This window comes from Camelus bactrianus, chromosome 29 (genome assembly GCF_048773025.1).
Source record: "Camelus bactrianus isolate YW-2024 breed Bactrian camel chromosome 29, ASM4877302v1, whole genome shotgun sequence".
NCBI lineage: Eukaryota > Metazoa > Chordata > Mammalia > Artiodactyla > Camelidae > Camelus > Camelus bactrianus.
In genome coordinates this window covers 19,858,448-19,874,755 of record NC_133567.1, presented here as the reverse complement: position 1 = coordinate 19,874,755, position 16,308 = coordinate 19,858,448, and the positions used below count along the sequence as shown (strand labels likewise).

The 16,308-nt window shown below is 45.2% G+C and overlaps 1 long non-coding RNA gene across 8 annotated transcripts in view; it reads right to left on the bottom strand.

Annotated features, from left to right (window-relative positions):
* Positions 1-1,523: 1,523 nt before the first annotated feature.
* The window catches only part of LOC141575529 (uncharacterized), a 36,200-nt gene continuing 21,415 nt past the window's right edge, over positions 1,524-16,308 (bottom strand). For 5 of the 8 annotated variants that reach the window (XR_012503165.1, XR_012503167.1, XR_012503164.1 and 2 more), the window contains 4 exons: positions 10,491-10,563; positions 6,011-8,653; positions 4,830-4,928; positions 1,524-3,990 (listed from right to left, as the gene is read on the bottom strand). This is a non-coding gene — a long non-coding RNA (uncharacterized LOC141575529). Of the gene's footprint in view, positions 3,991-4,829; positions 4,929-6,010; positions 8,654-10,490; positions 10,564-11,452; positions 11,608-13,982; positions 14,180-16,308 lie in introns of those variants that run through there. The other 3 variants (XR_012503168.1, XR_012503169.1, XR_012503170.1) reach the window with 2 other exon arrangements.

Below are 16,308 nucleotides of genomic sequence, written 5' to 3'. Positions count from 1 at the left end.
CAGTTTAAGGAGTTTGCAGTCTTGAGCCAAAACCACCCTTAACGCTCATGGCGGAAACCCCCGTGAAGCTGCCGGGCATATCTGAAGCTGGAGGAGGCAAAGAAGGGGCCAAGGTATCACTTAAATCACTGCCCATCAGTGAATGTCTGCTGTGCCCTCGCAGAGGCCGCCCACCAGGGACTGTGTCCAGGTCTGAGCTCGCCCGAGGGCTTTGCTTTCTTGCGCAGGATGCAAAGCTTGATGGCAACCTCCAGGCAAACGCAGGAAGAGCCTGGCCATCTCCCTTTCAGATCCACCCCCTTCCTTTCGCTCCCCTTTCCCCAGGCTGTTAGGCCCAACTCCATTCTGTGCTCAGAGACTCGGAGTTCAAAATTTGTTCTGAGTCTTTAGATCACAGAATCCAGTTTCCCCCGGGGCTCCCTGGGGAAACTGACATTCTGGGGCTCAGCAACTCGGTATATATTTAGTCACCTATGAAAGGGAGTAGTTTGGGCAATCTGGCCAGCAGTGTGCTGCCAATTCTAGGGTGTGTGTTCACGAAGGGGAGTGGAGAACTCCGAGACCCTCGTTAAGGTGAGCCAGACATACCCCACCCTTCTTTGTTATTATTAAAAATTGTTCATTGGTCTACCTTCCTACCTTTGTGAATCTGCGCTATGATTCTTTTAAATTTTTTTTTTTTAAGGATGAAGGACATTACCTTAAAGTCACCATTCTAAGTATTTGCTCTCAATCTAGATGATTCTTAAAGTCTCAAGTTTGGACCACAGTGGGTCTGGAGCCAACTATTTACCAGGTACCACATCTGTTTCCAAGATTCTCCATCTGCATGTCCTGATGTCATCTCAAATGTGATCAGAGTGGACAGCATCTTTCCCAGCTGCCCCTTTGAGGCACAGTCTAGCTCTTAAGTGTTCCCCATGGCATATACCACAGTTCTCTGCACACAGCAAGCACTCAATAAATGTTTGATCTGACTTTAATTCTCATATTTCTCTATCATCCATAATCCTATGAGCCTCCCTTGGACCAGTGTTATAAACTCTTAGGATTTTATGCTGGAGCTCTTCTCCTGCAAAAAGCTTCTCTGTGACTGTGAATTTCTGAAGACATGGCAGAGGGACAACATAGGGATGACCCCCAAATTAAACCAGCCCCAAAAGTGGTGGCCAAGAGAGGAAGGGATACATCTGACACCCAGATAAATAGTATCACAACCTGGCACGGTTGTCTTCCACAATAGACAAGGCATTAAAAGCAAACAGCTTTAAGATGCTCAAGTCCAAAATAAAATATAATATTAATTGCAACATCAAAGTAGAGAAACAAGCTAACAGGAAAACTAAAGAAACCATAGGCAACCTATTTATTGATTCAGACCATGAATATTTACTGAGCATTTACTATGTGCCAGAAAGTGCCAGAAAGCGCCAGAAAGCAGCGATAGAAGAAAGACAAAGTGAAGCACAGAATAACTAAGTTGCCCGAGTTTTAGCGACAAAGACGGCCTGAGTTCTTAATCATGATTGTTCTAAGGGAGATTTTTATTATAGTTTAGAACCAAAGGATTCTTTAAGCATTTGGCCATTGAACAATGTGGGGAGTTCAGGATGCTGACCCCCAACACAGTCGAAGATCAGAGGATAACTTGAGAGTTCGCCCTGCATCCCTGTGGTTCCACATCCTTGGATTCAACCAGCTGTGGACTGGGTAGAACAGCAGTACAAATTCACTGAAAAAAATCCACTAGTGAGTAGACCCACACAGTTCAAATTCGTGTTGTTCAAGGGTCAACTGTCCACGAAAAACACAAATGATATTTTTAAAGGACACATATATTTGACTCCATACATTTACAAAACTTCTTTATAAAGGGTTAAATATCTGCATCAGTGTAAGAAGCAACGTATGTAGGGACCGCAGTATCCATTTTGTTTGCTGCCATGTTCTCATTCACCTACGAGTGTGTTTGCACACAGTAGGAGCTTCAAAAACACAAGTTCAAGGATGGATGGAGGTTTCCGGGGTGCCATCGTACCAGGCTCCAGGCTGTGTGCTAGCAACACAAATGTGGATCAGACTTCCCCATGTCCCTGGATCTCTCAACCTTGGGAGGAATGTGACATTTACAGATACAATGGCAGGGAGTTGAGGGGCTTCTGTGTGAGGCACTCAGAGTTTGTACGGAGGATGCTGAAACCAATTTGAATATGATGAGGGCTCGACCAGAGCAGACAGAAAAAAAAAAAAAACTAATTCTATATATAATTAGGTAGTAGAACAGAAGGGATCTGGCAACTGATAAGATCTAGGGCATTGGGGGCACAGAGACGAAAAGATGACTCCTGGGTTTCTTGGCTAGATGATGATAGTATCAATGAACCACAAATATAGAAGGAGAGGGTTTGAAGCGGGGTAACTATTGATTTCATTTTGAGCTTAGAATACCCACATCTCCATTTTCATAGCTAGTAATATAATATTTACCTGTTGGTTTTAATATGTACCTACTGGTTTCATAATTAATCAGTAATATTGTTTTGAGCTTCTTGGTGAAAGATATATAACATCATGACATGGAGGGGGGTGTAAACCCTCCAATTATAATAAATTGGAAAACTGTGGAGTTTTCTCTGAAACATGATTAACCAGACATGATCCAAATTGTAGGTCCCTTCCACATGCGGGCTTCAAAACAGGGGTTTGCCGAAAACTCACAGTTCTCTTCCATTAACTTAGCGGACATTAACCCCAGCCCCAGGGAGTAAGTGTTACATGATAGCATCATCATGGCCAGCGCTGAACGAAAGACTGCAGTCCCCCGAATGAAGACCAGTGTAGTAACTGAACAGAGGCTCAATAAAGCAGACTTAGCGGGAAGGCAGAACCAACAGGGAGTTAAACACTCTCGACTGCTCAGTCCAGTAACACCCAAGGAACAGTTCTTGCATTGACGTAAAAATTATTTTCCCACAAACATGTTCCCTACTCTCTCCTCTTACTCGTTAATTACCGGGAAGCTTTGAAAACGAAGCGCTTTAAGTCCAGAGATTCTTGTTGTCCATCACAATTATTGTTAGCATTGTTTCCTACGCGGTCTTCCCTCCCGGGGGGCTTCTCACTTCATTTTTTCATAACTAGTTGGGTCTGGTGACCTTCAACTGTCCCCAGTGACTCTCACTTGTGTTACCATCTATATCTTGTTATATGGGGAAGGGTAAAACTAACAGATTGTTTCCTCAGGAAAATGTGAAATATTCATACCCCCTGGCACCAGTGGTTTCCCACTGAGTCTTGGGATAAAGCAGCCGTGTGCATGCAGGCTCTGCTTTGACTCTTCCCTAAAGCAAATGCCCTCTCCCTGCCTTTGCTACGCCCTGCACCCTCAGGGCTCCATGACCAGGCTGCATGATCTCAGCTATGGTCACGCTCTCTTCCGCAATTTCAGCAAACGCGGCGCCCACATACAGGGGGAAGTTCAAGGCTGTCCCGAGATTGCTGTGGAGCGCGGGGGTCCTGGCAGGCACCGCTCGAGCTTGGCGCTGAGCCATCCGTCTCCCTCCTTCGCTCCTGCAGCTGGTCTCTTCCCTGTTCTTCGATGACCCAGACCCCACCTTTTCAGTTTCCCTTGAAACCACTCACACGAAGCACTTCCAAAGGTGAGAAATGCCGCTGCAGGTAAAAGTTAGAACTGCATCTTAAGCATCGCAGTTGCCCCGCCGGTGCCGCCCCTGACGTCCCTCCTCCCTCCCGTCGCTCGCCTCCCAGTCTCTTGCTTTGAACACACTGCGCAGTTCCGTTCTCCACTCTCCGCAGAGCCCCAGACCTTCCATCACATGTTCTAAGACTCATGAGCCGGCTCCTAGACACAACACATCGTCTGGGCGAGGTCTCCCTCTTTGCAGCAGAGACAAACAGGCAGCAGCTTAAACGTTTTGCTTCTTTTCTTCTCTTCCACGAAACAGCGTGTGCTGAGCTGTATAACTGGGTCTACAAGGTAACCACGTCAAAGTCAGTCACTTCCCCACCCACTGAAACGCCATCTTTGTTTGCTTTAAAAAAAAAAAAAGATCCTAGACTTCACTAATGGGCCTTGGTAGTAAATATCATGTTACGTTCTGTTACGTTCACGTGCCTCTGCACACAGGTCCTTCACTCCCCACCACCCACCACCCGCCCCCCCCACCCCATCCCTCCCACAACATACACACAGGGCCAACAGAGCCCCGGGTTCCATTCAATCTCTCATTCATTCATAAAACAATTACTGAGAGTTCAATGTGCCAGCCATTGCATTTCCCTCTGAAAGCAGGAGGGCTGCAGTCGAAGAGTGGAGATTCGTGTCTGATTCCAAGTCAGCTTTTGAGAAACTAAAGGCTGCTGTGTGAGTCTGGGATGGATGGTGCGGTAAGATTTCCACCACCGCCGACTGGGTCTAGAGTCTGGATTTCCCCACCTCACCGCACTGCCCACATTCCTTCGGGGTTCACAAACAGAATATTAGAGCTGAAAGGAGTCTCTGAGCTCACCTCATTCATCTGCCTCCTTTTGCAAATGAAGGCCCAGAGGCCTGGAAAGGCAAAGTGACTTTCCTCTGGGGTTAGTTCCACTTAGTAAGTCCCCAGCAGGCTCAGGCCCTGGAAGGCACTCAAGGAGGGGCTGTCGGAGAGGCAGCGCAGGGGAGGGGATTCTGCCTCCTCGCTGTGCTGTCAGAGACCGGAATTCACATCCCAATAATGCCGTCTGTTCGCCATTTAACCTTTGCCAGGTTAACTGGCCACTCTTGTCTATCTTGCTCTACTCATCTCTGAAAACGGGGCCTTGCTCACCTCAAAGAATTGCATGAAATAACCTTGATGGAAGAGCCTGACTGCTTTTCCTCCCGACACATTTAGTTTTCTTTGTTCCTTCCTTCAGAGACCCTGTCCCTTTACACAGGGGAAAGAAAAGGTACCCATTTATCGTTGTCATGACTCTTTTAATGTCCTTCCAACCCTTCCCCCACCCAGGCCCTACACAGGCCCCTGCACACTTGCACGCACACACACACACACACACACACACACACACGCAGGACACCGACTCCCTCGCTGTGGGCACGGGCCACCAGCCCGCTCACCAGCACTGACAGTGGTGGCAGTCGCCGATCCCATGAGGGGTCCTCTATGAACCCCAGAGTCTGCTTTAGGTTCCCAACCACCACCCGCCACATCGCCCCCTCCCCGTGGGCGCCTGCAGGCCCGACGGAGGGTTCAACGCCAGACACCACACAGGAGACGCTTCCTGTCTGGCTTTAATTAATTTCTTTGTTTCCCTTGAAAAAAGACATCTTTAGTTGTCTCATCCACACTGTGTTTTGGCTGCGGTACAAGCCTCTAATTCAGCTGCGGAAAGCGGTTAACTTCTAATTCAGCGACAGAGAGGTGAGAAACGGCTCCCTCCTCCCAGGATGCGAGGCAGGAACAGAGCGGCAGGTGGTGTTGGGACTCCTGAAGCCGTCAGGCAGGACTCGGAGGGGTTAACGTTTCGCCACTTCTGGTCCCTGACTCGTTTAGGGATATTTAGGAAACAAACTGCCGGAGTACAAAAAAAAGAGATCCTTCTCCGCCCAGAATCGCTCTTCTGATTTACTGCGTGAGCCCTTTAGACTACACAGCGCTGGGAACGGCGAGAAAGGACAGGGTAGGGTCTTCTGGAGGCTGGCCCTGGGAGCCACCAGGAGAACATTATGACAGCTGTAGAAAGCCAAAAAGGGCTTGTCCCCCTCACTGCTAAAGACGGAAAGACCAGCTCTATAGACAGAGCCGTCTCCTGGCAAGATTCAGTTAGTATTTGTAAAATGAAAAAATAAATGAATGAATGGCAATGGGGTTGCCATATTTCACCATTTTCTTTCCAGTTATGTGTATTCACGTCACTCCAACTTATGAAAGTATCTGTTTAAAAACCTGAGTTAGATTCCTAGTCTATAACTCAGACCACTACTTCCTAACTGAACATCAACTCTTACCTAATTCTCTCGCAGACTCCCTGGACGGTAGCTCTCTGCAGGGCTCAGAAGTGATGGAGGTGGGGGGTCTGCTCTTTCCCTCTTCTTATCCAAATCTGCTTGTCTTGCTTTCCCTCTACTTGCTACTTTAGGTGACTCCAGGGTTTGGGGAGAGTGCAAGCACAGGAAAGGAAGGTGGAAAGAAAAGATGTGAAACACCTTTAACCTGGAGGTTCAGTCTCTCTGTCATTGCAGGCGTCCAAATTCTGGCTCTTTGACGGGGAGAATCAGGGGACATGCACACTGGAGGCAACCTCTCATTCTGACCTCAGTCCCCGCCCCCTGGTGCTACCCCACAGTCTCACGCAGGCTGAGGGAGGATCCCGGTGGGCAGGTCTCCAGGAATGGGCTCTTTCTAAATGGTGATCTCGGGTGCCTGTGGGTGCACCCACGTCCCTGTCCCACCCAGCAGTGCAAGTCCAGCCACTGTCTCTCTCCACATCTGCTCTCCCTGATATCGCCCCCTTGCCTCCCAGGTTCCAGTCATCAAGATCATGTAACAGGAAAGAACAAATCTAACTCCGTATTTGATCTGTTCCTTTATGTCTAACCCTGTGCTCTGTTTCCTGTGCTTAGTCTTTTGTAAAAGAATGTTGCCTATAGCCTGAGATATACAGGATAACACATTCTCAAGGCTCTGACCTTAAAGGTAAAGCACTCCTCCATTCATATAGAGATAAAAAGTTGCAGGACAGAGAATAACATTTGTCTTGTGGGAGGTTTACAAGATCGTCATGACCTGACCCACGTGGACAGCTGCCAGAACAAAGGTTTCTGAAAACAAGAAGTTTGCAACAACCAACCGCACCCCCTCCCCTTTTTAGAATAAAAGGACCCTGAATTCTGACTTGGGGAAGATGGTTCTCCAGGACATTAGTCCCCCATCTTCTCAGTCTGCCACATTTCTGAATAAAGTCATTACTCCTTGCCCCAGCACCTTATCCCCCAGTTATTGGCCTGTCGTGTGGCGAGCAGAACAAGTTTGGACTCGATAACAATCAGGAACACATCCTGACTCTGGGGGATGATGTCAATTCCTCCCAGGACCTGTCACTGCGTTGACCCCCCACACCCCCTGGCTGTGCTGAGATGAGTGTCTGAGGATCTGCCCCTCTGCCAGCCTCCAGCCACAGTGGGTCTGTCTTTGAGTATCCCCGCAAAATTATAATAATGCAGAAAGAGGGAAAAGTGGCTGTCCTGTCTGCTTCTCTGCAACCAGCATGAGGACCACCACAGAATTGGAGTCAGCTAGCCTCGCCCTTGGTGGCTCTCTTGTCATCCAATGTGCTGGTTCCAGCCTCTCAGCCAGATACACGGAGGGTGATCCCTTAAGCCAGACCTTGCTCTTCCCAAGTGGCTGGATTTCATTTTGCTTACTCACTTTGGACCAATATCACAGTGAAATTTAGCAATAATGACTAGCCCTCTCTATCTCCGGTCCTCTGAACAGGAAACAGACACTCCCAGAGAACAAAGCAGTCAGTGTAGCTCATCTCTGCCTTGAGCACTGACTAGCATTAACACACGCATGCCAGGATACCGGACAGGCATTGTGGGAGAGTGGTCAAACATCACTGTTGCAAATGCACCCATCTCCCAGGCGATGGTCCCTGAAGGCTGTTCTCCACGCTTGTTCTGTCTGCCCACATAGCCGTGGCTGGGAAGCCCTCAGAAGCAGCTTGTGCGCCAGCAAGACGAATTAGAAATTGGCTGAAAAGTTCCATCTGGGTTGGAGTTTAGATTTGCAGCATTCAGGGTGCTATAACAGGAGGACAATCTCAAAAAGAATCAAAGTGACTCTTAAAATCTCATTTTCTAACTCACCCTGGCAACTGGGCCCAATCTTATACCAGTGTATTTTTTTTAATTGAAGTACCGTCAGTTACAATGCATCAATTTCTCGTGTACAGCACAATGTCCCAGTCATGCTACAATATGTCAGTTTCTGGTGTTCAGCACAATGTCCCAGTCATACATATACATACGTATATTCGTTTTGATATTCTACACCAGTCTAAATTGATGTGGCGTACCTTCTATACAGCAAGTTAACAAACGAAAAGGCAGCCAAGAGGAGGTGAAGGGGCCAGAGAGAAAAAGCAAGATAGATGGATTAGAAGACACTGGGCATTTTTTGGCTACCTAGCTACCAGTCATTCCACTCCCACAAACCACATTTGTTGGGGTCTGTCCTTCCTCGTAGATTTTTTATTGTGAATAGGGGGCTAGATGGGAAACCAAGCTGAGGGAGGGGCCAGATTCTTCCCAGCTAAGGGCTTGTATACCTGACCAACAGACCAAGCAGAACTTTGACTCTCCACCTAGCAACCCAAAGATGGAGAGAACAATCTGAAGTCATATACTGTACAGAAACAGGGGCTGCACGATGTTCCGGACATTTCTGCAGCAACCCCTTGTGTGTGTCCCCAGCTCTGAGGCCCCCGTGCTCCCTTGCTTTCTGATAGCCCTCCAGCCCAGACATCATCACCCTAGCCAATCTCTGTGTCCTCCAGATCCTCCCAAGGCAGAATCAGCTCCCCTCGGTCGCCACCAGGAGTCCTGATGGACACAGTAGGAATCACATCCTCAGTTCACTCTTCCCACCTGCAAGGTGAAAGAGAGTTGAAACTAAAACCTGCTAAGTTTTTTCTGAAAACACCCTGAGAATATCAGTCTCCCAGCTCTGGGGACTCATGGAAGTGTTTGCTCTCATCTGTCTTTCAGTGACACGGTGACTCTGAGCCCAAGCATTGGCTCTGTTGTTATAGTCGCACAGGTCTTTTCAGTCCTATGTGTTAATTTATTTTTAAGCCCCAATCTAAATAAGCTGGAGATAAGCCCCATCTCCTTTTCACAGAATCGGAGAAGTTAGGATGGAGAAATCTTGAGAGATGGCCTAGTCCGACAGCCCCGTTGTACAAACCAAGCAAACCTTCTTCTTGGGAAAAGTAAGGAAATGCTGCATGAAGACTTTGCCTCTGCTCCACAGATGTTCCTGCGTTAAACCAGGATTAAAAAACAATTTCCTCTTCTCCTTACTCTGGGGTGTGTCTCGAACTTAATTAGATTAATTTTTTTCTAAGAATCCTAGGGTTACATTCCCTAGAGTGCATGTGTACAGGCCCTCATCATTTTTCACTTAATTACTGAACTGGTCTCTTAACTGGGCTTTTTACTCATAGTCTCTGCACCCTAGCTCCACCCCATCTTGCCACACCTCCCCGCACCCCCAGCCCAGTCTCCACACGACTGTAGAGGCTGTTCCTCTGAATGCAAATCCGATCACATGGCTTCTCTGCTTACAATATCCTTCTGGAGCTCCCCATCTCTGATAGGCAGAAAGATGCCCCCCCCAAAAAATGTCCGTGTCTCAATCCCCACAACCTGTGAATATGTAAAGCTCACATGTCAAGGGGGAATTAAGATGGCAGGTGAAATTAAAACTGCTAATCAGCTGACCCTGAGCTGCAGAGATTATCCTGTATTCTTCACGTGGGCCCAATCAAACCACAGGGCCAGTGAAAGCACAGAGAGGTTCGGAGATGCTAGGCTGCCTGCTTTGAAGATGCAGAAGAGGCCACAAGACGAAGAATGCCATGGCCTCTAGAAGCTGGAAAAAAAGTGAGGAAATGGGTTCTTCACTAGAGTCTCTGGAAAGGAATGCAGCCCTGTGGGCACCTTGACGTTAGACCAGTGAGGCCGTTCCAGACTTTTGACCTCCAGAACTATAAATCTGTGTTTGGGTAATGTGTTGTAGCAGCAATAAGAAAATATTAGACCATCAAATACCAGAGCCACGCTGGGGTAGTCCCCCAGGCCTCTGCACCTACGACTGTCCCTCTGCCTCACTTTCTCACCTACTTAACTCACTTGAAGGAGTTCAGGCCAGGCCACCCCAAAATATACTGTTTGGCATATTATTTTGAGTGAAAGACACTTGAAAAACGGCAGATGCAGGGAAGGCACTCTGACCTCCCCTTTTCCTCCTAAAAGCAGGAGAGAAAATTTCCACGTGAATGGTGCCCTCACTCCTAGGAGGAAGAAACTTTCTCATCATCAGAGGCAGGGAAGGAAGGCCTAGAAAAATCTGTGCAAACAGACCTTGTTAAAATGACTCTTATCTTCCTTTGGTTCCCCCATATATTTTAGTTACTTTCTTACAATCGCTACTCTTTGTTCAACCCAGTATATAAATACTTAGGCCTAGTCATTTCTTTGAGTCTTCATTTTTCCTGTGGCTCCCATGTCCACGTAAATAAAACGTGTATGTATTTCCTTTGTTAATCTGTCTTATGTCAGTCCCCGCTGAAGCCCCTAAGAAGATGGAGGAAAATTTTACCTTTCTTCCATGCTTGTCCTACTCAAGGCCAACACCACTTGCAGGAAGCCCTCCCTGATTCCCTAAGACATGCTCACCAATTCTACCATAACCTGCACTTACCTCCATTAGGGCATTTATCATGACATGTGGTTATTTTCTCCTTCCAGTGATGCTATGAAATCAGCCCCAAGTCCTGGTACAAAAGAAATAGTTTACTATATAAACTCTATGAAGATAAATATTTTTGTCTTTTTTATTTGTTGCTGAATCCCCAGTACTTAAAACAATGCTTGGCATATAGTAGGTTCTCAAAAATTGTTTTAAATTAATGAGTGAATAAATGAATGAATGAATAGATGAACTATCTGGGCATAGTCTCAGATGCGGAGTTAAAATGACCAGAGGGCACAGGGAAGTCCCCGATGCAAACTCTCAGAGAAGCTCTTCCCCAAGCAGGTGGAAAACAGACCAGCAAATGTGACATTTGGGATTGTGGAATTGCCGTCAATCTTACGCTGACGAGCCCTCTGCAAAATTGCACGTGTGTCCATTTCTCAACACTGCTATGAACGCAAAAGGTGAGACAGGCAGGTGCAGGCTTCGTTGCCACATGTGAATTCCAGATGTTAGTTGGAGTGGCCGGGCCCTTGAGTTATGGGCAAGGTCAGTTTGACCTCCTTCTCCAAGCCCTGTAGAGCTCCCAAGTCTGCCACACTTTTTCCTTTATTCTCCTGAACACTGCTGGCTCCTGCTCATGCCTCGGCAATCAACCATACACATCATTTATGTTTTTTAATATAATAGACTTCATTTAAGTTTCTGTGATGTGGGGAGTGTTTGCAGAGTTTGTGGGGAAAGGGAGGAGAGAGATGTGGATTCTCTGCCAGCTGCTTAGTTTTGAATTACCTGTCAGTCCTGCTATCTCATTAAATCCTCATTAAATTAAATTCCTTTTCTCTCTCTCTTTCTCTCCCACCGCCCCCACCCCACACACATATCACCAGAAAAAACAAAATAAAATTTCCTCTTTGTTTAGAGTCTGGTTACCTTTTATCCCAAGTGGCTCACTAAGGATTACTTGCCTTTAAAGATGTTGTTAGGTGGGATCAAGATGCAGGAGTAGGAGGATGCTGAGCTCCCCTTCCTTCACAAACACATCAAAACTACAGCTCCATATAGAACCACTCTCGCTGAAACAGGCCTGAAGACTAGCAGGATGGCTCTTCTAAAACCAAGGCTGTAAAAGACCCACATGGAGTCTGGTAGAGGGGAAGAGAAGCGATCCAGTTGGGGCCTACACCCTTTGGGGGGCACCCAGGAGATGAGACGGGCATTATAGCTTGGGGAACCTCACCGAGGAGCGAGGAGTTTGAGCCACTCATTAGGCTTCCCAGCCCGGGGCCTGACACCGGGAAGATGAGCACCCTGAGCTGGTGTGAAAACCAGTGGGACTCACTGGAGGGCTGTCAGAACCTGAGACTCTGCTCTCAAAGATCTAGCACATAGAATTGATTCCTCCTAGTCACAGCACGGAGGTGGCAAAGGAATAGTGCCTGGGGCTCTGTCCAGCCAGGCACCTGGCCCCCAGGGCCCTCAGCCCTCAGCCCTCACCAGCTCCTGCTCCAGCCCCTCTTGCTCCTGCACTGCTCCCCACTAAGGCAGAGGGAATGGAACCGACTCGGCCCCAGCCCTGCCCCTGACCAGGGTGGAGGCAGCCACGGCCAGTACACATCAGTGCACTCACTCAACGGGGAGCAAAACAGCTCCAGAGCTGAGCCCACCGCTGGCAGAGCACTTGTCCGTGAGCATACTTGGGACGGAGGGAAATCTGCTTAGTAGTGTGGCTCCAACCCCCTCCAGCCCTGATCTGACCTCTAACCAAGGCAGAGACTGTCATCCTACCCAGGAGAAACCTGGTTCCCTCAGGGATCCTGCTCCAGCCAGTGGTGTTGGAACAACCCTGCCTGGCTCATACCCAGCTCAGGCTCTAGCCCCTCCCACTCCAGCTCTGCTTCCCACCACGGCTGAGCCGCCAGCACATCCCGGGGGAGACATGGCCAGTGCTCACTTCAGAGCCAGCTCTTCCACCAAAGCCACCGGGCACAGGCAGATGGCATAGGGACACTTCCACACAAGGACACCCCTTCAAGAAAGGGACAGGTAACTGTTTCACCTAATTTCATAGAGACACAGAAAGGGATGCAAAGGGAGAAGACAGAGGATTATGTTTCAAATGAAAGAACAAGAGAAAAAAAACCCTAGAAAAAACCCTAATGAAACACAAATAAATAATTTACCTGATAAAGAGTTCAAAGAAATAGAAATAAGAATGATATCTGCACTTAGGAAAAGACTAGATGAATGCAGTGAGAATTTCAGCAAAGAAATAAAAAATATAAAAAAGAACCAGTAAGAGCAGAAGAATACAATAACTGAAATGAAAAATATACTAGAAGGAATTAATAGCAGATTAGGTGACACAGAATAATGTATACACAATCTGAAAGACAGAATAATGGAAGTCACCCAATCAGAACAGCGAAAAGAAAATAAATTTGAAAAAGTGAGAATTGCTTAAGGGACCTCTTGGGACAACATCAAGCATACTAACATTCACAATATAAGGGGTCCCAGAAGGAGAAGAGAGAGAGAAAAGGGTAGAAAATATATCTAATGAAATTACAGCTGAAAAATTTCCAAACCTGAAGAAGGAAACAGATATTCAGGTACAAGAAGCACAGAGAGTCCCAAACAAGATGAACACAAAGAGAACCACACCAAGACATATCACCACTTAAATGGCAAAAGTTAAAGATAAAGAGAGAATTTTAAAGACAGCAAGAAAAAACAGATACCTCCCCATTGGAAGGGGTTCCCAAAGGACCCTCCCATAAAGCTGATTTTTCAGCAGAAGCTTGGCAGACCAGAAGGGAGTGGCATGATATATTTAAAGTGCTGAAAGGAAAAACTCACAACTTAGGACACTCTACCCAGCAAGATTATCATTCAGGATTGAAGGAGAGAGAAAGAGCTTCTCAAGCAAGCACAAAGTAAAAGAGCTCATCAGTGTTACACCAACCTTACAAGAAGTGTTAAAAGGTCTCCTTTAACTGGAAAAGAAAAGGCTCACAACAAAAAAAGAAACTGTAGAAAGGGGGAAAATCCTACTGCTAAAGGCAAACATATAGTAAAGGTGGTGAGTCAGTCACTTAAATAAGCTAGCACAAAGATTGAAAGATAAAAATTGTGAAATCAACTATAATAACAATAAACAGTTGAGGGGCAGGCATGAGATATAAAATATGGCATCAAAACCACAAAACGTTGGGGGAGGAGGAGTAAAAAATGTAGATCTTTTAGAACGTGTTTGAGGTCAAATGACTATGAGTTTAAAACAAATAGATATGGTTATAGGTCCACATATATGAACTCCATAGTAACCCCAAATCAAACCCTGCAATCGATGCACAAAAACTAGAGAGAAAGGAACACAAACACAACACTAAAGAAAATCATCAAACCACAAGGGAAGGGACCATGAGAAGGAAAGAACAGAGAAGAACCACAAAAAATAACCAGAACACAAGGAGCAAAATGGCATTAAGTACATACCTAGCAATAATCACCTTAAAAATCAACGGACTAAATGCTTCAGTCAAAAAACATAGGGCAGCTGACTGGATCAGAAAGATGATCCATCTGTATGCTGCCTACGAGAGACTCACTTCAGACCTAAACACACATACATCTTGAAAAAGAGGTGATTAAAAGGCACCCCATGCAAATGGAAATGGAAAGAAACCAGGGGAAGCAATACTCATGTCAGACAAACTCTATAATCCCTCACACCTGTCAAAACAGCTATCATCAGAGTGTCTACAAATAGCAAATGCTGACAAGGATGTGGAGGAAGGAGCCCCAGTACACTGTTGGTGGGAATGTAAATTGGTGCAGCCACTATGGAGAACAGCCTGGAAGCGCCTCAAAAAACTAAAAATAGAACTACCATACAATCCAGCAGTTCCACTCCTGGGTATGTATCCAAAGAAAACAAAAATACTAATTTGAAAAGATCTATACACCCCAACGTTCATAGCAGCATTATTTACAATTGTCAAGGCATGGGTGCATCCTAAGTGTCCACCAACAGAGGAATGGATAAAGCATACATGGTATATGGGCATAATGGAATATTTCTCAGCCATAGAAAAGAATGAAATTTTGCTATTGGCAACAACATGGATAGACCTGGAGGGTATTATACTTAGCAAAATAAGTTACACAGAGAAAGACAAATACTGTATGTCTTCACCTATATATGAAATTCAAAAAATATATAAAAACAGAAACAGACTCACAGATACAGAGAATAGACTAGTGGTAACCAGTAGGGAGAGATGTGGAGGGAGGGACAAGATAGGGGAAGTGGATTAAGAGGTACAAACTACTAGGTATAAAATAAATAAGATACAAGGATGTAATGTACAGCACAGGGACTATAACCAATATTTTATAACTTTAAATGGAGTTTAATCTACAAAAACATAGAATTGCTATGTCGTATACCAGAAATTGACATAACATTGTAAATAATCTATACTTCAATTTTTTTTAAAGGTTTTAGTGAAATAGCTTTTTTAGGGTCTTTATTGCAAATAAAGATCTTGCCTCGCGTAGGTTTCTCCATTCCAAAAATTCATAATCCTTGAAGCAAACATGACTCGTCTGTAGGCTGTTTAGGATGAGGACCTTCCCAGGAGGATGCTTGTTTTCATGTGTACCCAGCCCCCTCTACAGAGCCTCCAGACGTTCTCAGATGTGCTGAACCCTGAGCACCACTGCTTGCCTCTTGCCTTCAACTTCAGTTGCAAACATATAAGACTGTGTGTTCAACTAATATCTTTTCTAATCCATTTCAAACAAGCAAAACCTAGTACAATGAATAAGTAAATTTAGCAAGATTGCAGAATACTAGGTCAACATATTCAAAATCAATAGGATTGCTACATATGGCCAATAAAAATCAGAAAATAAACCTTAGAAAGTTTATATATGATAACATTAAAACATGAAATGTTTAGAAACACATTTAACAAAATATATGAGACATGTAAACAAAAAAGTTTAAAACATTGATTAGAGAAATTTAAAAAGGCCCAAATAAATGGAGAGATATACAGTGCTCACAGATCAGAAGACTCAACATTGCTGAGATGTCAGTTCTCCACAAATTGATTTATAGATTAAATGCAATTTCCATCAAAACCCCAGCAGGTTTTTTTGTAGAAATTGATACTTTGGTTCTAAAATTCAAATAATCAAGACAGTATGGCAGTAATAAAAATAGAGACATATAGATCAATGGTTCAAAATAGAAACAGAGATATACACATAGAGTCAATTGATTTTTAACAGTGATGTCAAGGTAATTCAATGGAGAAAGGACAGTCTTTTCAACAACTGATTCAACAAGTAAATACCTTTGGGGAAAAAGTAAACATTGACCTTTATCTTAAACACAAACATGAACTCAAAGTAGATCACAGACCTAAATGTAAAAGCTAAAACTATAAAACTCTTAAAAGAAAACCAGAGAAAAATGTATGAGATCTTGGAGTAAGCAAAAGTGAATACACAGGTCAGCATTCAATGAGTTTTAGTCTTAAACGACATGCATTTTGTTTTAAAGTAAATTATACTTCAGTAAAGTTGACAAAAAAGAGGAAAAAATGCATCGAAATTTGGTGCTTACGTGGATAACCTTCCGATTTCTTTTTTTTTTTTTTTTTTTTTTCTGTTTTAGGCACACTTGCCTTCTTTCTAGTCTTGACCTCAAAGTCTTTGCTCTCGCTGTTTGTTCTTCTGCTGAAAATGTTCCACTGCCCCCCTTCACAGGGCTGGCTGTTTCTCATCACTCAGCTCTGGTTCAGATGCTTCC